This window comes from Mauremys mutica, chromosome 9 (genome assembly GCF_020497125.1).
Source record: "Mauremys mutica isolate MM-2020 ecotype Southern chromosome 9, ASM2049712v1, whole genome shotgun sequence".
NCBI classification, from domain to species: domain Eukaryota; kingdom Metazoa; phylum Chordata; order Testudines; family Geoemydidae; genus Mauremys; species Mauremys mutica.
Genome location: NC_059080.1, coordinates 91452369 through 91474999, shown reverse-complemented (window position 1 = coordinate 91474999; position 22631 = coordinate 91452369). Strand labels below are relative to the sequence as shown.

The 22631-nt window shown below is 41.1% G+C and overlaps 1 protein-coding gene across 1 annotated transcript in view; it reads right to left on the bottom strand.

The window, feature by feature from the left end:
• Positions 1-22631, bottom strand: part of NLGN1 (neuroligin 1) — a 468962-nt gene that overhangs the window by 89495 nt on the left and 356836 nt on the right. The window lies entirely within an intron of this gene.

Genomic DNA, 22631 nt, shown 5'->3' with positions numbered 1-22631 from the left:
ATGAATGTATTAAACCTGAACCATCCATCTAACAAGCAGTGATTGGCTCTCTGACAACCTCTTGGTCACAAAACTGCAGAATTCGTGGCACAAATACCATGGCATGCTTTGCATGGATCTATCTTCCACCCAGGTGCCAGCCTGCCCTTTCTGAGACCAATTAGAAAAGGTATATAAGAACTTGCAAGCAAGAACTTGAGCAAGAAAAAATAATAAATGGGGCACATACGCCCACTACGCCTTCCAAAATTTCCTGAACCTGATTCTGTGCTGTGATCCTCAGCAGGCACAGCACAGTAGATACAGCCCAGGAGGCTGGCACGGGACAAAGGTGGTTTTATACCAATTATGCACCTCCAACATTCAAGGCTGCTTCGGAAAATGGTGCTGCCCCTGGGGGCTGCTCTTATTCACAGCAACCTTCCCCATGTTGTTTATCAAATACAGAATACTCAGAGTGCTCTGTGCTACAGCCACTTCCCCTCCTGCCCCCAACATGACACTATCCTGGCTTATAGAGAGGGCTACATACTCCAGCCAATGCTCCTATTCAGCAAGGGAATTCCCTAAGGGGGATACAGCAGGATGCTGAATTCTGGCCCATTTCTCCCCACAAGATCAGCATCATCAAGACAAACTTGATGGAAATGGTGCACCCCGGAGACTCTTTCCCCACAGCGATGTCATTATGCCATCCATTCCCAACCCCTGTCCCTTAGTCCTACTATCTCACTTCATCCAGTTCTGCAGCCTCTGACCAGCTGACATGTCAAATAACTCTAGGAGAGACTTCAACTGTTATTTCAGAAGGAAAAATGCTGGATTTATGTTCTCATAGGATCTCCAGAAATATCCTCATTTAAGTTCCTTTTCATCTAGTTCCCCTATTAATCATTGAAAAGCCTTCAGGGTCAATCAAGTTATTTTAGAAGTTGATTGATGTTGGCGTCTGCTCTAGTGACTAACTAGGGAGCTATAGTTTAACCATATCCTAATAGTGAGGTAGGAATCCAAGTTGGGAAAGTCCTCACAGGGTTGCAAAGCTCATGTAAAATATATTATGTGACATATATGTTATATATATAGGGGACGCCCTAGCAGGGAACTTCAGGATAGTCTATAAAGGTCAGACAAAACCCTGGTGGGCTGGGTGGTTCTCCATAGAAGTGTGTTTATAGGGCTAGATTCTGCCCTCTCTGAGGCCTTTTCCAGATATTACTAGGGAGGTTTTGTTATTACAAGGTGTGCCTAGGTGAATGTCAACTTGTCATATTATTGAGGATTTCTTAGAGCTAAATTGTGCATGTAGACTCAGCATTGGTGCACATACTGCACCATCCCAGAAGATGGTGTGCCTAAGATACACATCTTTGGAGCATAGTTCCCTCCCTGAGTCCCCCTGAGCCTTGTGATCAGGAGTCAGTAATTTGCTGCTGGTCTATACCATTAGCAAACTACACACACGCACACCACCACTCACCATCAGTGTGCTGGTTCATCTGTGTTGATTGACACGGGTACGTCTTCACTACCCGCCGTATCGGCGGGTAGCAATCGATTTCTCGGGGATTGATATATCGCGTCTCATCTAGACGCGATATATCGATCCCCGAATGCACTCCTGTCGACTCCGTAACTCTACTAACCCGAACGGCGGTAGCGGAGTCGACATGGGGAGCCGCGGACATCGATCCCGCACCGTGAGGACGGTAGGTAAATCGATATAAGATACTTCGACTTCAGCTACGTTATTCACGTAGCTGAAGTTGCGTATCTTATATCGATTTTCCCCCCGTAGTGTAGACCTGCCCAGGGGTGTGGAGACAAGGCTCCATCCATTCGTCACGCCTCCCCGCTCCCTGGGAGAGCAACCAGGTGGGTAACTCCTGCAGGAATGTAAGAGGGACTTACTCTCCTGTGCAGTCATACCATCCAGTCACAATCTAGCCCTTATTCGTCAGTTACACTGATTTCTATGTGTTACTGCATTCTACAGTGAATGAAGCAGAGAAAACTAGACAGGCATGCTGCAGTGGGTCACATTTTACAGAGAGTAGGTAGCCCACTGCATTTTTGCACATCATTTCCAGTCACAGTGTCTGAGGGCAATCTGTGTCCATCTGAAAATTTCAGAGTAAATTGTTTTCTAGACAAAGCGGTGACAGCCACACATTTTACTTCATCAGGACGAAGTCTTAAAACTTTGGGCAGAGGAGAAGGTCATTTAGCCCTCAGCCTGAATTCGTATGTATTTTCAATCTCCCAAACATTGTGACTATAGCATATTAGGAAAGTATACAAATTGTAGGAGAACCTACTGGTTTGTTGACCTTGATTCTCTCAATTTTACTTGCTATGCAACACGTTGGTAGGGGAAAGCTAATGCAATTGACATCAAAGAAATCCTACGATGGATTGGGATATGTCCAAACTTTTAATCTACCATGTGACTGACAGGACTTTAGTCCCCAGAAAAAAGAGATTATAACAGCTTTCTGTTTCTCCGAAGTTATCAGTGGTCTCATTCAGACTGTACCAATCTAATTCCTAATTCAAAGTGGGTCCTTTGGGTCCTAGTGCTTGTCCACCTCCCACTTGGTAGAGAAAAATATATCCCTGTGCTCTCTTATGCTGAAACTGCTGGCACATGGTAGTGCCAGATGATACTGATATCATAAAAATCATTAATCTGATTTAATATTCATTCACATGCACAAAGCTAAGTGAAACGTCTAGAGCCAAGAACGATGTTCTGCCCAGAGCTCACCAATGCTAGACCTAGCCTGTGCTCTGTAACTGCAGCTGAAAATGTTAGGAATACCATTACAGTCGCATCTATGTGGTACACCTGCTAAGAGCTTGACTGCACACTCGGGCCTTGATTTAGCAAAGTACTTAAGCATGTGCTTACTTAATTCATGTGAGTAGTTCCACTGAAATCAAAACTTTAAACCACCTTATAAGATGAAGCCGCTAATGTACTTACACATTTTCCTAGTGCAGACTGCCGTAATGTTTTATTGAAACATTCACAGCACAATCTTCCAAAATATGCACGTTATGGTCCAGATCCTGCAAAGTCTGCTCATGTTTAACTCCATGACTCTCAGTAATCCCATTCACTTAAATGGGATTCCTTATACATCACAAGTGACGCTCATAAGTCTTTAAAAGATTGAGGCTTCAGAGTATTATTCTATATGGAAACCATCAGCAGCTATTAATTTTTCAGGTGGGCTTTTACTCTCTTTATCCAGAAAAATAACCTTAGACAATCGATAAGAGCAATGAAGGTGTGAACACACCATACACCTCATGGAATATGAATTGTAAAGCCAAGTAGGGACTGTTTTCACACTATTACCCACAGGTAGCATGTGTCTTTTTTTCATTTATATTCTGGTAGTGCCTCAGAACCCATAAAGAGGCACTCACCTCTTGAGCACCTCCAAACAGCAGGGTGTGGTACCACAGTCCTTTTCTCACCCCTGGTACCTCCTGCAGGTTGGCAGCTGACCATGGCAGGTCTTCAATGGCTTGACCCTCCAGCCAAGTCCCAAAATCCCACTGATCCCCTTCCAGGTTATTAAAGATTCCAATAAATAAAGTCTGTTTGCCCTCCCCAAGGTCTTCAGCCCTGGCTCTGGGCCCTTTAAATTTGGGAGCCTTTGTTTGGGTTCCCAAATAAGGCCTGTCCCTTTCTTGGGGGTTATGCTGCTTTACCTGTGGCCAGTAGGGGAACCCGGGCCTGTGCTGTATTCTTGGTTTCAACCAAGGGACCCTATACACAACGACAACGTACTGCAGTCCTTCTCTGCTACTTCCCTGAGCGTCTTCCTACCAGGGTCTCTCTCTCCAGCCCTATCTCAGGGCCAACATCCTCAGGTTCTTCTCCTTTGCAACCCCACCTATGTAAGTTCAGCCAGCCATAAACTCTGCCTAATTGTCAGACTCCTTTGGCCAGAGAGGAGCACCCTTCTTCATTCCTCTGGAGCCAGCCAGGAACTGAACTTATAAGGCTAGGGCCCTGTTTGGCTGTTGCTAGCCCCTCTAACTCTTGAAGGACGAGGTCTCTGTGGGTCTCAAAATGGCTGCTCTGGAGCGTCTTCTCTAGGCAAGCTTGAACAGCCTACCTTTGCTGCTCTCTTCCTCTCAGCTCTTTGCTTCTTGGGGTTGGATGTGGTAGGACCCTGGGGCACCCAGCACAGAGCTGCAAAGGCTGAATAGTCCCAATCACAGACTCCCACTGAAATCGGAGCCTCATTATGCTAGGCAAACCCTGTCTCAAAAATCTTACAATCTAAACAGATAAGATAGATAAAGGGTGAGAAGGGAGGTACAGAGAGATGAAGTGACTTATCAAGGTCACAAAGCAGATTAGTGAGAGTGCTTAGAACCCAAGTCTCCAGTCTGGTCTCCTAACCATTAGACCAATGAAAACAACAACATTAAATGAAACAAATCCCTTAAAAACCTACATTAATATCATGTTCTGAATAAAAGCAATACAGTACAGACTTAAAGACATTCTATAGCAAAACACAGAATTGCAAATACAGAAATAAAAGTATAAGAATACTAGTTCCTTGCTAATACTCACTTGCTTGAATAGAAGAATTTATTGCAGAAACCTGGGAGGACTTGATTAAGATGTCTGGACTCTCTTAATTCCCAAGAGAGACTCCCTAAAAACAAAGAACAGGAAAAAAAAAAACTTCCCTCCACCGGGATTTGAAAATATCTTGTCCCTCATTGGTCCTCTGGTTAGGTGTCCACAGGTACTGCTTGTTAACCCTTTACAGGTAGACAAAAACCTTAACCCTTAACTAACTGTTTATGACAGGTCTCCTAACCATTAGACCAATGAAAACAACAACATTAAATGAAACAAATCCCTTAAAAACCTACATTAATATCATGTTCTGAATACACAGTGGAACAAACAATTCAGGGAAAAACATTAAAATTCTCACAGTGACTTCGGGTACGTGTATGTGTTGTAATACATAATCTTAATGTGTCATCAATTTATTTTGGGAATGTAATATAGTTTCTAATTCTGTAAAGCACTTTGAAGCTTGCAAAAGGTGATATACAAATCAATACATGATCATGTTTATTCTATTCATATTTCAAACAAGAAAAAAGAGTGGCTTTAAATCTACTTGTGCATGCAAGAAAATACTGTCTCTTTAAAAATTGATTGGAAATAAATAAAAAGTGTAGTACCAGATGCACGTCTTATATTCCCAGAGCAGGCTTTGAATTGTAATAAATTATTGGAAATAGAGGCTTCACATCTAGCAAATTAACTCAAAAACCCCTCAAAGGCCAATACCATTTATGCTGTGCACTGCAATGCCAAAGATAAACCATTAATTAAGGCTACATGCTTAAGGGAACATTAGCATGTGCAATAATAAAGCAGGCTGGGTCTATTGGAAAGAAAAAGAAAGGTCTTTTTTTAGTGGTCCTTAGCCTTTTAGTGGTATACTGCTTTTGTATATTGTTTTGACTACAGATAGGAAATCTTTTCAATTAAAATGTAGTCTGCATGACACAGTTAAAAAGACTGGGAAAAATGTTTTTATTTGAATTCAAATCCAAGGTCAGCAAATCTCAACAGAATGGTGATGGAAAGTTGCCAATCCCCATGAATGCTTCATATGTATCACAGCACTAATAACATTGTCTTGCAATGGGCATTACCTAAAGAGCATGTTAATTTTTCCATACATAATGCATCCAGTCAAGATTTTCTCCCAGTATGCTGCATCATATCTGATGTTCTGTACAATATATTCTGTACGGTACAATATGTATTCTAATAAGTCTAGCAGGGTGTGATTTATGATGCCATATGCAAATTGGTCAACATCCCCAAGATGCCTCTTTTCAAATCCTGGTAAACTTTTTAAAAGCATTTCTCTTAGATCAAGATAAAACTTAACTGAATAAGTCCTCCAAGGAAAAATGTGTAAAACTCTATATCTGAAAAGCAAAGAACTTGAACTTGACATTTACTTAATTTTAAATTCAAGGGGAAACCAACGCAATATGTAAGTCTCACAATTTACAGAGAACGAGAACAAGGGTTTAAATTTTCCTTTTTTGTGACAGATTGTAATTGTTTCTGTGACACAGCCCTAGCTTAAATTTAGGGCTAGAATCCATGCAGCATCAGATAAACAAGCATGAAGCAACCACAGTTAAATATTTATAGTATTACTAGGATACCTGGACTTGTTTGTATTCTACTATAAAACTGGGGATTACACGCAAATGAAAAAGAGGAAAAAAAATTACAAGCATTTTACTCCAGTTAGTGTGAGTTTTTAAGTTGCCATTCATCGCTGGATATGTTTAATTACTTAGAATCTTTCACCCTAAATGGGTAGAACATATGCTTGGTGTTATTTACAAGCAATGCCTCCCTGAACTCATCAGTAGTTCTGAGAATTTGAAAGCAGGGTTTGCTAATGAATACTGGACTTAATGATATAACATTTTAAAGAAACCAAAGTGGAAAGGGAAACACAGAGTATTAGCATGTAGAAGATACTCAGGTACCAAGAACTTTCATAAACAAAGAAACCAGTACTATAGCCTTGATCCAAAAGGCACTCAGATCAGTGGAAAAACTCCCTATGATTTCCATGGGCTTTGCATCAGACCCTATATTTTCAGCTTCCTTTACACACTGCTGGAGTGCACAGGTTGGTATTTATAGCAGCTCATCTAAAAATAAAAAGAGAGGTAGGAGAGCCTCTGGCAACTAGAAAAAGTCTCTCTATTAAAACAGCACCCACTACAGATAATGTTCTGCTGGTATTTCTATTACAAACTCAAATTTCCAATCACTTGGCTATGGAACCAGCTCTTGACTGACATGTGGCCACAGCGGTTCTCAACCAGGGGTCTGTGGCCAAGCCCTTTCAGGGGATCCGCAGGGTCCCCCGGCTGAAGCCTGGTGCCCCAACGCCCCCTCTGGGCAACAGGAGCTGAGGACCTGAGCCCCGGTGCCATGGTGGGGCAGCAGCCAGAAGCTGAGAGCCCTGGTGGGACAGCAGCTGGGAGCTGTGAGCCCGGTGCCTTGGCGGGGCTGCAGCCGGGAGCTGCGGGGTTGCAACCCCAAGCCCCATACTAAATCTGCCAGCCCCAGTGCTGCCACAGGACTGAAGCCTCATGCCCCGGTGCCGCTGTGGGGCCGAAGCCTCAAGCCCTGGTACTGCGGGGTGGGGGGAGGGAAGTAGCAGCCAGGAGCTGCAGGCAGAAGTCCTGGGCCCCGGTGCTGTTGCGGGGCTGAAGCCGTGGTGCCACGGGCTGAAGCTGGGAGCTGAAACCCAGAGCCCACTTGCCCCTGCAGGGCTAAAGCTGGGAGCCAGGGCTGAATCTATGAGACCAAGTGACAGTGCTGAAGCTTGCCAGGGGCTGAAGCCCCACCCCTCAGTGGGCTGAAGCCCCGCCCCCAGTGGGCTGAAGCTCAAGCCCCAGCTTCCTGAGCGGAAGATGAGGGCTTGGACTTCCGGGTCAGCCCCTGGGGTGGGGGTCACCCAGCCTGCAGGTCAGCCTTAGGGCCTTCTGGCCCAGCTCTGGCTCTGCCCCTAGAGACTTTGCATGCGAGGGCTCACGCCTTGGTTTCTGCCCTTGGCCCAGTGAGTCTGACACCAGCCTTGCAAGTTAGCTAGCTCCTGTTACTGGTTGTAAAGGAGCTAGTTCAAAAGGAGCAGGACACGTTCCACAGCACAGGGGGAAAAACTGTAATTGTAAACAATAAATATCAGATATGGATAAATATTTAATTCAACCGTCAGCTTCAAAACAACAAAATCCAGAGAGCGACAATACCAAACTTCCTTCAACAAGTTTAACCACCATAATGGCTGAAGAACATCAAGAAGGTGATGTGAGTAAGAAACATAAAGCCACATTAACCTTACAAAATTTAAGAAATATGAAGACAGCTATTTGAATTTTGGTTTTATTTGTTCTGGAACTGGAGATATATCTTAACTGCAGTGTGTAATTTGTGCACAAATATTGTCCAATGAATGTTTGAAACCCTCCAAATTATAGAGGCATTTAATTACAAAATATGACATCTCTAAGAATAAGCACCATTCATTCTTTGAACAAAAGGCCAAGGAACGGCTTGATATTAAAGCAGTAATGAAATTTACAACTACAGCAGACAAAAAGCTTTTAAGGTCATCCTACAGAGTGGCGCAGAAAATTGCAAAAACAAAAAAATCAGGTATGATTGCTGAGATTTTGATAATGCCATGTGTTATTGAAATAACAAAGGAAGTTTTTGGAAAGGAGAAAGCCAAGGTACTGACAAAAATACCAATGTCAAATGACACTCAGACGACGGATCATTTCTATGTCAGAAGACAGTTTCTCAGTGTATTGATCAGCTGCGTGACAATGATTTTCCTAGACAACTAGATGAATCCACAGACATTTCAAAAATATCCCATTTACTTGCCCATGTTCGGTATGTGTGGAATAAGGAAATAAGGAAGACTTTTTGTTTTGCAAAGAGCTCAAGACAGCAACAAAGTCTGATGACATTTTCAAACTGTTAGATGATTTTATGATTTCAGCAGAAATCAGCTAGACTAATTGAACTGGGGTTTGCACTGATGGGAGCCGCAGCAATTGCCGGAAAACATTCCGGTGTTGTGCAAAAAAAATAAAAGTTGTTGCACCTTGTGCTATTTGGACACATTGCTTTTTACAATGAGAAGCACTTGCTGCAAAATATATTGAACCAGGTCCTCACAGTGTTCTGAATACCTGTTAATTTGATTAAGTAAAGAGCAACAAACTCCAGGTGTTTTGCTGCACTTTGTGAGGAAGTGGGTGCAGAGCACCATTCTTTGCTCATGCATACAGAGGTGAGATGGCTATCTCGAGGCAGAATGCTTGCCCATATATTTCATCTCAAGGAAGAATTATGCACTTTCTTGGTTGATAAGAAAACAGAATTTGCCAAAGTGCTGAAAGATGATGTGTGACTGGAAAAACTGGGTTACCTCGTCGACATATTCTGTGAAATGAATAAGCTGAATAAAGCTATGCAAGGTGGGAACACTAATTTTATTGCCCAGTGTGAAATACTTGAGGCATTCAAAAGAAAACCACAACTCTGGAAAGTTCATGTCTGTGGGGACACTACTGATATATTTGAGCTCTTACATTCTTTCATTCAGGAACAAAACAGACTTTGACATAATTAAACTTCAACTAGCAACGCATCTGTCTGGTCTGCTTAAATTTAATGCTTATTTTCGCAAACTCACAACAGAACAAGCTGCTGCATACATGTGGACTACACACCCCTTCAGTGAGAACATTGAAGCTAAACTTCCATCCAGTGTTCCATCAAAATTGTTAGAAGAACTCCTTGACATTTTGTCAGCTCCCTCAGAACCAGGTTCAAAGAAATGCCACTGGAGACATTTTGGTGTGAGTGTTCCGATGAATACATCACTGCTTCTTCTGCAGTGCTGAAAATTTTGATCCCCTTTAGTACCGTCCACTTACGCGAAGCTGGATTTTCAGCCATCACATCAATGAAAACAAAGTATCAAACCAATATGACTATGACATGTGTGTGTGCTTTTCAGAGATACCCCCATTTCTTGAAGGAATTGTTGATCAGCACCAACAAGTTTCATACTGAGTAAATAAAAAATAATATTCAGTTTATTTTTGTGCCTATATTGATCTTTTTTATATATTTTGTGTGTGTGTGTTTAACTGTATAACAATCCATTTATTATAGCTTTTAATCTCTGAGACATGCAGAAAAAAACATTGTTGTGGCACAGGTGGGCCTTGGAGTTTTTGTAGCATTGTCGAGGGGCCTGGTAAGAAAAAGGTTGAGAACCCTTGGCCTACAAGATTTCAGCCCAGGTGTTTAACGTTGTTTAGCTATTTTAAGTCATTGGAGTGCACAAAAAAATAATGTTGTTAGGTAAGGAAGCTATTGTGTATTTTAGTAATGGTTTCACATTTCACATTATTAGTAAGCTGAGTTACTGTGCATGCACAGCAGTTACAGTGTCTCCTTGCATGGAGCAGTCTCATATGGATGTATTATATGAATTAAAGTACTGCAGATTAGGTCTTCTCCCAATGCATTATAACAATTTAAAAGAAGCCATTCTAGTCCATTGTGTCAGCAAACCACATTCTAAATCATTACCAAGTAGGTGTAGACATTATTGAACAGAACCACTCCGAAAAAGCCTTGTACCTAGTCCCTCACAAGTAATCTAGGGGATTTGCAAGCAGTTTGGGACCATTTTTCAGTTCCTTCATGCAATACTGGGTGTACCCAATCTGATTCCGACCCAGAAACTCAGAGTTAAAGGTAAAGGTGAAATTCCATCCCTAATCAGTGTGGACAGCTGATTCAATTCAGATGATTGTGGATGACTGTAGATAAAGTACTATATCTGGCAAAATAATGGGCCAGATCTTGGACTGGTGTAAATAAGTGTAGCTCTACTGATTTCCATGGAGCAATGCCAATCTACACCAGCTGAAGATTTGGCATCGTGGGGTAAGTTAAGGATGACATGTTGGTCTTGACACTAACACTTAAGTATTCAAAATGTTTCATGGGCATTTAGCTGTGTGATTCCCATTGACTTCAGTGACTAATGGGAACTGTGTTGCTAAATCCTTATACCAGTGATTCCCCAACTTGTTCTGCCGCTTGTGCAGGGAAAGCCCCTGGCAGGCCGGGCCAGTTTGTGAACCTGCCGCGTCCACAGGTTCGGCCGATTGCGGCTCCCAGTGGCCGCAGTTTGCTGCTCCGGGCCAATGGGAGCTGCTGGAAGCGGCGGCCAGCACATCCCTCGGCCTGCGCCACTTCCAGCAGCTCCCATTGGCCTGGAGCAATGAACCGCGGCCACTGGGAGCTGCGATCAGCCGAACCTGCGGACGCGGCAGGTAAATAAACCGGCCCGGCCCACCAGGGGCTTTCCCTGCACAAGCGGTGGAACAAGTTTGGGAACCACTGCCTTATATGATGCTTTGAAACAAACATCTAGCTCTTTCACGGCCTTCCAAAGGATGGGATTTTCAGTAACAGTCGGGATTGGCCTAACTACTCCTACTGAAGTCAAATGTTACTCGAATGTGATCTTGGCAGTATATTAGTATAAATGTTTGACCCTAAATTCATTCTGAGCTGGTAGAAAAGATGACTATAATACGGAGCTTTTGGGTATGATTCTTCTTTAGCATACCCTTGTTGGACAGCAGTGGGATGTTATTAACTTCACTTAGCTACTTCTGATTTATACCAGTGTAAATGTGAACAGAATCAGGTTCTCTAGGTAGAAATACACCAGCAAATGTTATTGTTAGAATTTTCTTTATTCTAAATTTGACATATTTTATATCCATGTAATAAATCAATGGTACATTAAATCCTAAAATGAAAAGCAAACTTTTAGTCTATTTCTGTTCTGGCCTTAATCTCATTGATAGTCCATGGAACATAGGTTGCCAAGTCACTTTTGAAAATGAGATTTATGGCATGTCTACACTGCCCTGCAGTTTGGATTATAGGGGTGTGAATAGAAGTGTGCATGAAAGTGCTGCGCTGTAACTCCCATGTGTGGACACTGCAGGCATGAACTAAAAGGTTCCATGTTTGCATTATGCAAATTAGGAACCTTTTAGTTCACGCTCACAGCCTCCACATGGGGGAGTTACAGCGCAGCACTTTGATGAACATAATTATGTCCATACTGGGTCAGACCAAAGGTCCATCTAGCCCAGTATCCTGTCTTCTGACAGTGGCCAATGCAAGGTGCCCCATAGTGAATGAACAGAACAGATAATCATCAAGTGATCCATCCCCTGTCACCCTTCCTTATATGTCTTTTTTCCAAGCTGAAAAGTCCCAATCTAATTAATCTCTCCTCATACGGAAGCTTTTCTATACCCCTAATCATTTTTGTTGCCCTTTTCTGGACCTTTTCCAATTCCAATATATCTTTTTTGAGACAGGATGACCACATCTGCACACAGTATTCAAGATGTGGGCCTACCATGGATTTATATAGAGGCAATATGATATTTTTGGTCTTATTATCTATCCCTTTCTTAATGATTCCCAACATTCTGTTTGCTTTTTTGACAGCCGCTGCACATTGAGTGGATGTTTTCAGAGAACTATTTACAATGACGCCAAGATCTTTCTCTTGAGTAGTAACAGCTAATTTAGATCCCATCATTTTCTATGTATAGTTGGGGTTATGTTTTCCAATGTGAATTACTTTGCATTTACCAACACTGAATTTCATCTGCCATTTTATTGCCCAGTCACCCAGTTTTGTACCTTTGAAGCTCTTCGCAGTTTGCTTTGGACTTAGCTATCTTGAGTAGTTTTGAAAACTGACCATTTATTCCTACCCTTTTATTTTCTATCTTTTAACTGTTGTACCAATATAATAAAAAAAAAACCAGCAGGATCTTATTAAGAGGGATAAGGCAAAGATGCCACATTTATTGTAAATACCATAACAAAACAAAAGACAATGTTTTTCTACTTATTTCTATCACTACTTATTCCTTATACACACACAGACACAGACACACACACACACACACACACACACACACATATTCATCCACACAATCATTCATTCAGGTTCTGTATAGATGTTATAGTTACCAGCCTAGATGTTGCTCATGCCAAGTTACTGGCCAGGTACCTTGGTCATGAGGATGGAGCCGAGTCTGTGTCAGATGCATCTGATGCTCCTGGAGGTTGGTATCAGAACCATAGACTCAAAGTCCTCAGTCTTTAGAGTCCAGTTTTATAGGGATTTTTCCCTATGTTAGTTCATAGGAGTTGCCTCATTCTGCTGTTGCTAAATCAATCAGCAGATGGCTGGCTCCATTCTGTCAGATGCTTGTTTTTCCTTCCTTTGAGGTGTGGTGGGTCATCTGGTTGATCCCACTTGACACCTTCTTCAGCCAACACTGAATTCTTCAGACTGGTAACTCCCTAACCATTCAGTCACATACATTCTCTATCTTAATCACATCTATTTCACTGTTTCTTTACTTTTTGGGGTGTTACCAATTTATGTGAGACTCCCTGTCTTTTAACAATCAAAGATAAAGTGAGATGAAAACTTACAGAGGGTGGGGGGTCTCTATTTATACACTATAACAGCTACTGTTTTGGCTTACTTAGAGTTAATTAATGTTTAACAAGTTTTATACAAAGTATTTCTTTGAGCAGGCTTCACACAGACACAGCTGGTGGCTTGCAGGTTAGAATCACAAATTTACTTTTAACATAAACCTTTAGTTATGAGGCATCAATTAACAATAAGTCATTTTTCATATAAACCATGTCTAATATAAACCTTCTTTAATATCCCTACATAATCACTTACCGATCCATGAGAGGACCTTCCCTCTTATCCTGTGACAGCTTACTTTGCTTAAGAGCCTTGGTGAGGGACCTTATCAAAAGCTTTCTGAAAATCTAAGTGCACTATATCCATTGGATCCCTCCTCTGCACATGCTTGTTGATTGGTGAGGCATGATTTCCCTTTGCAAAAACGATGTTGATTCTTTCCCAACAAATTATGTTAATCTATGTGTCTGACAATTCCATTCTTAACTATAGTTTCAACCAATTTTCCCGGTATGAAGTCAGGATTACTGGCCTGTAATTGCTGGAATCACCTCTCGAGCCCTTTTTAAAAATTGGCATCACATTAGCTATCCTCCAGTCATTTGGTACAGAAGCTGATTTAAATGATAGGTTACAAACTACAGTTAGTTCTGCAATTTCACATTTGAGTTCCTTCAGAACTCTTGGGTGAATACCATCTGGTTCTGGTGACTTATTATTGTTTTGTTTATTGGTTTGTTCCAAAACCTCCTCTAATGACACCTCAATCTGCAACAGTTCCTCAGATTTATCACCTAAAAATAATGGCTCAGGTTTGGGAATCTCCCTCACATCCTCAGCTGTAAAGACTGATGCAAAGAATTGATTTAGTTTCTCTGAAATGGCCTTATCATCCTTGAGTCTCCTTTAGTACCTCGTTCATCCAGTGGCCCCACTGGTTGCTTAGCAGGCTTCCTGCTTCTGATGTACTTAAATTTTTTTGTAGAAGCAGCAAAGAATCCTGTGGCACCTTATAGACTAACAGACGTTTTGCAGCATGAGCTTTCGTGGGTGAATACCCACTTCTTCAGATGCATCTTGCATCTGAAGAAGTGGGTATTCACCCACGAAAGCTCATGCTGCAAAACGTCTGTTAGTCTATAAGGTGCCACAGGATTCTTTGCTGCTTCTACAGAACCAGACTAACACGGCTACCCCTCTGATACTTAAATTTTTTTGCTATTACTTTTGGAGTCTTTGGTGTGCATTGCTATTCACACCCCCATTAGTCCAAACTTAGACTCCAAAGTCACTTAGGCACTTTTGAAAATGTTTGCCCAGACTTCATACATTTATATAAATGATCTAAGTAAAAAATGAGAGCATTGGCTATATTTAAATACCTAATCTAGTGATTTAGTATGCATTTCTTGCAAAGCACTGGTGCAGTTACTCTGACACAGCAATCAACTCTCCTGACCAGCATGCTGAGTAGACTGCAATGCTAAGAAATGTCACTGAAATGCCAATGTATACGGAAGGATATATAAAGCTATATGTGCACAAACCTACAATGATTTCTACATTTTAATGTGTCAGATTTCAGACAGACTGTCAAAATCAGTGTTCCACTTGAAAGAGATTTATATAGCCTCATCGAACCACCACATGGGGGCACCTACCCAAGAGACCAGCTCCTCCCCCTGTGCTTTAGTGCCAAAGCTGAGAACTGCAAAGACACTCAAACTGCAGCCTGATTGGTACAAATGAGAGGGGGCTACTGTCACGGTGTTCTCCTTGACTTCAGAATTCACTCACCTGCTAGTTTGAAAGAGCCTGAATCCGATATCTTCAGGGCATCTTGCAAAGCTTTTTTTTTTTGTTTAAAGTTTTTAAGATACCTGTTCCACTTTATTTTAAATCAAACTGCTGCATTTAAGGTATTACTTACACAATATTTTAAGTTATGTCAAAGATGCCTATTACATATAGATGGGTGTATTTTATTTCTTTTTGTTTGCATTTTTATATATCTAGATTCAGAAAGTTGTACAGAACTTCAGACTCGTGGCTGCTACTAGGAGTAATATGCATCACATTTTGAAAATATCCTGTATTATTTGTTCATACCATTGTGAATCATAAATAAATATATAAATAACACCTACCTGTTCTATAGTGCTTTTATTAGTAGATCTCAAAGTGCTTTATAAAGGAGGTTGGTATCATTATCCCCACTTTACAGTATGAGATAGGGAGGTGAAGTGACTTGCTCAAGATCATCCAGCAAGCCAGTGGCAAAGCCAAAAATAGAATCCAGGTCTCTCCGGAATCCCAGTGCAGTGCTCTATCCACTAAGTGACACCGTTTTACCTGATTGAGTAAATGCCACTGGAAGTGCAAAATACAGTCCCTCAGAGAATATATCAGATTAATGCTGAAACCAATGTTTGTAAAAAAATAAAAACCGAGACTTCCACCTATTATTTTGCCTTACGTGAGTCGATTGCAATATGTAACAAAATTGCAGGCAAAAGAAGCACGGTAAGTAGAGAAGATGAAAAGACTGTCTTGAACGAATGATGACCCATATTTCCATCCTCATAGCTAACCTTTGAACCTAAAGAATGTTTATACAGGAGCAAATAGTCCAGCCTGAAGGGAACTCACACTATGAACTTTAACCTCTTTGAATGCAATCTGGTAAAGCTAGAGCCGTAATGGAAACAGGTAACTGAAAAGAATACATATGGTCAGAGCAGCAGGGATTTTGAGATGAGGAACAGCTAGTGCAGAGGTGGGCAAACTACGGTCCGTGGGCCACATCGCCAGCCACCGGTGCTCCAGGCGGTGCGGTAAGGAGGCAGGGGGTTGGATAGAAGGCGGGGGAGTTCGGGGTGGTGGTCAGGGGGTGGGGTTGTGGACAGGGGTCGGGGTGGTTGGGGGGGGAAATGGGGTTGAATGGGGGCAGGAGTCCCAGGGGACAGTCACGAAGGAGGGGGGTTTGGATGGGGCGGCAGGGGGCACTCAGGGGCAGGGGTTCCGGGGGCAGTCAGGGGACAAGGAGAAGGGGTGGTTGGATGGGGCAGGGGTCCCAGGGTGGCCGTCAGGAATGAGCGGAGAGGTTGGATGGGGCGGCAGGGGTCCGGGAATGGTCAGGGGACAGGGAGCGGGTGTGTGTGGATGGGGCAGGGGTCCTAGAGGAGCCGTCAGGGAAAAGGTGGGGTTGGATGGGGCAGGAATCCGGGGGGGGCATGACCCCCTCCCCTAACTGTCCCTCCATACAATTTACGAAACCCGATGTGGCCCTCAGGCCAAAAAGTTTGCCCATCCCTGAGCTAGTGGAATCCTAGATGATGATAAACCCAAGTAAGATACAGCATCCAGTGGAAATGAATTGAATTACAAATCAAGGAGAATCCATAGTAAAAGAGCCAATCAAGTAAACATAATATCTGAAGCTGCAAAAAATACAGTATTAACATGTTTCCACAGATTTACCTGGCTTACATTTTATAGCGAAAAAATTAAGATCTAATAGTAGGAACCCTATAAGTCATTGAAAGCCTAGGAATGGAAGGAATTAACAGAAAACAAGCAGTTGATTCATATGTGTAGCAACACCAAGGACATAACCACTCACTATATATTTATATTAAAGAGCTCTAATATCTTCAGTATATCACATCTATATGAATTGCACAGAACATTATACAATATTTTGCATTTCATTTGTAACAGGCCTGAAATCAAGCAAGTCAATAGAGGGCATTCAGGATACCGTGCAAAACTTGGTGGCTACCACATATCTATTTCCATAAGGAGACGTAAGTTGAACCCAAAGGATTTTCCCTTTGATCTTACAATATCATGGGGATCTGGGATTGATAACCACTGAAGCTGAGCAGCCCCCAAAGCAATCAACATGGTGTACTGAAACTACTCAATGCTCCATGATCAGAGAAGCTTTGCAGTGAATCCAATCTGCTCTTGTGAAAGTCAATGTCAAAACTCCAAGTCACTTCAATGAGTGTAGGCTTGGGCTCAGACGAGAGAGGGACTTCTGTGTCTAGAATTACACCTCTCCTGAAAAGACAAACCATGCAATGTGAAGGGGCTTCTAAACATTTACATCATTGCCAGGAGCAAAACATATGGGGGTCTCACTGCAAAAGCTGTCATTGGCATCTCCTGGGTGTGATGTTCTGTGGCACTGAGACCACTTAGAGAGAGATTAATGAGTCTGCTCTATAGCCTGAGCTAACAACCAGTTGGCTTTTAGCTCATGCAGTAGAGGCTCATACACTAAGCTCCCAAGGTGTTAGGTTTGATCCCGCTTACACCAGGTTTAGTACAAAAATGCTTTAATGACAAGCGGAAATCTTGAGCCCAGGAACCCTTCTCTCACGCAGCCTCAATACTGTAATTAGAAACTAGTTAGCAGTAAATTGAACTTTATTGTAAACATTTGCTATATTTATATCATTCTATCTATACACATATAGGAAACTGTCAAATGAGATGAAAGCTTAACATCTGAGCCAATGGAACGATTTTGTATATTGCTGAACTCCAGAGACTGTGGGTTGATTCTTAGTGTTACATCAGCAGCATTAAAATTACCATCAGGTTTGTATGAGATCGCCACATGTTCATTAAATTAGGCAGATTAGTTGCCCCCCTGAGGGCAAGAAGGAAAAAAATCAGAAGAAGAATTGGAGCAACCTTGTGCCACTAAACGAGCTGGCACTCACCCAGGACTCTAGTGCTATTAGGAAACATGAAGTGTCATAAATACCAGTGGTTAATATACTGGGCAATAGTGAAGGAAGACTAGATCAGATCAGGCATGAAGAAGGATCGTGGAAGTATGTGGGTGAGTTAAAAAAGTGTACAGTCACTCAGCATCACACTAATTATTACAAGGAGAATTATCATTGTAAGCAAGCAGTAAGATATACATTTGCTTTCCATCAACAGTGGGACATTAATTGAAAATATATTCTGTGATATGAAGCTAGCAAACAACCCTATTTTATTTTTCTGAATAAATGAAATTATCTGATAAGGAATATTGGTAAGTGAAGAGATCAGTAAGTGCAACGCTTATTCTAATCAACGTTTTAAGAATATTTGCATTTGCAAAGCCTAATGTAAGAAATGAATTAAAATTCATCTGTTCAACTGTTGTAAGCAATCCATACATATGTGTTTGAAAATAGTCATACTAAGGGCCCAGCTCTTACAAACGCCTACTCATATGAGTAGTCTGTACTCACACAAGTAGTTCCAATACCATTTATGGGACTTCTCACATGACTATTCATGCTAGTAAGTGTCTTATGAATCAAGACCTAAAAATATATTTGATTCAAATTGCATTTCTCCTTGTCTTTTTAAACAGCGGATACATTGGGGGAAGGAATCATGCTAGACAGAAGCACTCTTTTATCAGGATGTTGGTTCACAGGCAGATATTAAAAATCATCTTTCAAAGATGTAGGACTAATTACTTTTTCAGTGCTCTTTACTGTCAATCAAAGCTCTTATGCAAGAGGACTGTTTCCATGTCCAATCCCAGCAGTAAAATAGGGCTTTTTGTTTTTCCAAAGAAGAAAACTTTAATTGTAAGCAGAAACTTTTCTTCAGAAAGCTCAACATTACTCACTGCACCTAAACTTCTAATGCAAATAACCCCAACTGTCAAAAAATGAGCAATAATAAAAATAACTACAAACGGCAGTAAAATTTACAGTCAGCCAAGGTCCAGGTTTATTTTATAACTGCCATATGAGATTTTATTTCTGGAAAGAAGCTTCATTGATAAAGAGGTTTAATTGTCTCCCAACATGCCTTATGGTGCAATTGCTTCATTTACTTCAAGCCCGAATCTTATTACCACTTCAATTCTCCAGGCTCCCCTCCATCTTGAGACCGGTGCTTAATTAGTTCAGCCCTGGCAATGCAAGCAAATACAGAGCATTTTCTTTCTATCTCTGTCTATCCCTCTCCTCCTGACGAATCTAATAGACTATTGATTTTCCATCTTCAAAGAGATCAAGCTCCACTTTCACTGTTCAATCATGATATTAGCTGTCCATTAACTTGAATTCCCTGGCCTGACAGCTTGTTGACACACCCAAGGCTTTCCAATCAGCCAATCAACACCCAGATAACAACTGCAATTATGTATCTCTTTGAGAACCTCAGACAAGGTTTTATTCTTATCCCTCCCCTCTTTTCCCCCTTCAGAAGTTTCTATTCCTATCTTCATTTTTCTTATTTAGCATTTGAATAAGGCTTTCATTTCTTAACTACTGTACTTGAAAAGAGATTACATGTGCGATTGAAAGGATGATTGTGTTATCCACCGGCAAAGCCATAATTTTATGAAAAAGCTATTTCTACACCTTTTCTGCACCTGTACTGTTTTGAAAATAAGCTGACACTGAAAACATTTGGGACTTGTCAAAGCAAATACATTCATCAAATTTTGGAAGGTTCCTCATTAATTTCAGCTGTGCAATTTTTCTGCCATGTCAAAAATCACAGGGTTGATTATTCCATTTTTTTTTAAGTAATTGAGATAACTGCAGAAGGAAAAGAACAGTGACAACTTTAGGTTTTTTCCTTTCATTTCTTAGTCAATCCACTGCAAATAAAGGACAAGCATTGACTTTATGGGTGTCATTCTCCAAAATAAGAATAGGTTAATCTGCATTAATTGGATTACCTATAGAGGATATATGTTCTGCATGTTTTTAAATAAACAAGGAAGTCCTTTTTTTGGCAGACAAAAGTTACAGGGCTGTAGTAATAATCATCATCACTCTGCAGGAATCTTCAAGTATCTCTGTTCTGCTTTTAAGTAACATGTAACGACCACTGTATGAACAGATTTAGTTTGTTATGCATGGCCATGCAATTTGTTGCACCTCATTTATGTGAACACTTAAGAACACCCCATAAGCTCTGAAACAAAAGGTGTATGAAAAAAGTCACTGCATTCTCCCAGGCAATCTGTGGACATGCAGTTAAAAAGTTAATTTTTTTTTAGCTATAGGAGTTCACATAAACAATAAGCTTTCTTTCGTTTTCTCTCCTTGTTTCACAGTGAAACAAGACTCATCATATTGTATTATTCTAAGCCGCCTGCTTGTGAGATTTTTTGAAGGGAATGGGGGCACGTTAGTATTCACTCGGGTTCTACCTGCCACATTACATTTGGCTCAGATGTTCTTCAGATGAAATTTATGGCAGATATCTAATTCCAAATAAATGTAGCCTTTCATTACCTGATAGATTACATTACATGACATTATTTCTGCATTCACTGTGCCATGTAGTGATGCAACTGATATTTTAAGTGATATCGTCCCTCAATGTTAAAATATATATTTTTATGCAGACAAAAACTTTGATTCTTCATAGGAAAAAATTCCACTTGTATTAGGTTTTAGTTTCTATGAATTGGTAGTATTAGAGGTATCAATTTTTGGTAGACCGATCTTATTTCATGTAAATTCCATTTTAAACTAAGGACACTGTAGGTTTGTTGTTTGTTACAGTTACTAATATTGTAAATTAGAATATTAAAAGTCTTCTTAAAATTTACAGATTTTTCTCCATATCAGCAGACCAGTTTTAAGTAGGACTAAGGGAGCCTGATTAGTGCAAGTTTTTCTTACGCTGGGCCTTAGAATCTGCCCGGTGTTTGCAAACTTTGCTGAATGAGTGCCCAATCTGCACCTCCTGCAAAAGAGAGAATGAATGCAGAAGTGGTCTCACTGTGCTCAATTCAGCTATGGAATAAAGGCACACAACTTCCACTGACTTCAATATGAGTTATGCCGATTTATTCATGGGAAGAATTTAGACCTTTACATTTATATAGCATATCCCTATAACTAATTATATTGAAATAGACTTGTATAATATATTAAACATTGCATGTAGTTGTCACTTTTCCAAGGGTAACTGCACCAGTATTTTCCCCTTTGTGGCTCCTCAAAGGCACCTGCTTAAAGGTTTCCAGCTCCCAGCCATCACCTCTCCTGGGTAGAGACTCATGTCTCAATCCCTTCTGACACAGTTTTAAGGCTGCACAGCTCCCTGAACTTTCCTTTGATATCCCCAGCAAGCCAGTTTGCCTAAAAGGCTATTTAGGTGCTTAGCTTTCTCTCCAAGGGCTATGACCAACGTATTTCCAGCAATTAAAAGTTACGCCACAGCCCCTTCTAAGCAAGCACATTTATTCTTAAGGTAAAAGCAAAGCATATAAAAACAATACAAAAATTACACGCATGCTAGAACGATTACCAGTGTCACCCCCAATTCCAAGACTGGGCTATGGTAGGTGTCAGTCCTTCAAACTGCACAACTAGGTTTTCCCTGCAGTTACAAGTTCAGATCAGTCTTTAGATCAATAACCAAAATGAAGGCCCCCAGTTAGTTTAAGATCGTGCTATTTAGCCCAATGTTTCTTTGTCTGCTGGTCTCTGGAGAATCCAGCTTGAACTAGAATATGCAACCGGGTGTATCTCTCTAAAGTTATAACCTGAGTGATTTGCCTTAATCATCTCCTAATGTTTTCGTCACTTCCTGGAGGAGCGTTGGTAACCCTCCCCACTGTGAGTGCATACAATCCCTGTCCTACATTGATACATAAACTACTCAGACATTTAATACAATATGGTGTCCCAAAGATATTGTAGAAAGTTGCCCTTATCATCACAGTAGTATCATTGGAATTCTACAAGAAAGAAAATGTTTGATCATTTCCTATATAGGTGCTGCTTTGTTTGGAAGGGAACTAGAGTTTTAGCACTATATTAATGAATGAAAGTGTTCTAACAGGTATGAAATATGGTATTTTCCCCCACTGAACATATTCAAAAAACTTCTTTCAGAGAGCTGTCGAGGGAGGTTTCTGTACTGAATGTCTCATGCAATTCTTATGTAACTTTTCTACAGATGCATTAGGTCAGCCAACCCAACAGCCTCCATACTGGCTGATTATTCCCCTTAGTGCAGAAAATGTGTTTGATCAATCCATATGTAATTCTTTGTTGCATGAAGGGGGCAGCCAGCCAGCACATAGCACATCCACATAAGTGGTTTCATGCTTCGGTGGAAGAACTGCAGAGGAATTACAACTGAGTTAATAAGGTGGTCTATGGCTCTAAGGAAGAAATCCGATGAAAATGCTAGTGATCAATCATGGACGGAAGGGAGAGAGTTATGTGCCCACAAGATACAGCATTAATCACGAACGTCAATCCCAAACTAAAGATGCATATTATTATTTTATCTGTAGTCACCATTTCCAAATAATGGTGTATTTTAAAACTCAAACAGGTTTTGACCTCAAAACCATTGGCAATTTAGGAGCTTATTTTGCAAACACTTACCCCTATGTGTAACCTTCCTCATTCCTTCCTTCCCCTGCCAGCCCAGCTGCCTCTTTCTAACTGA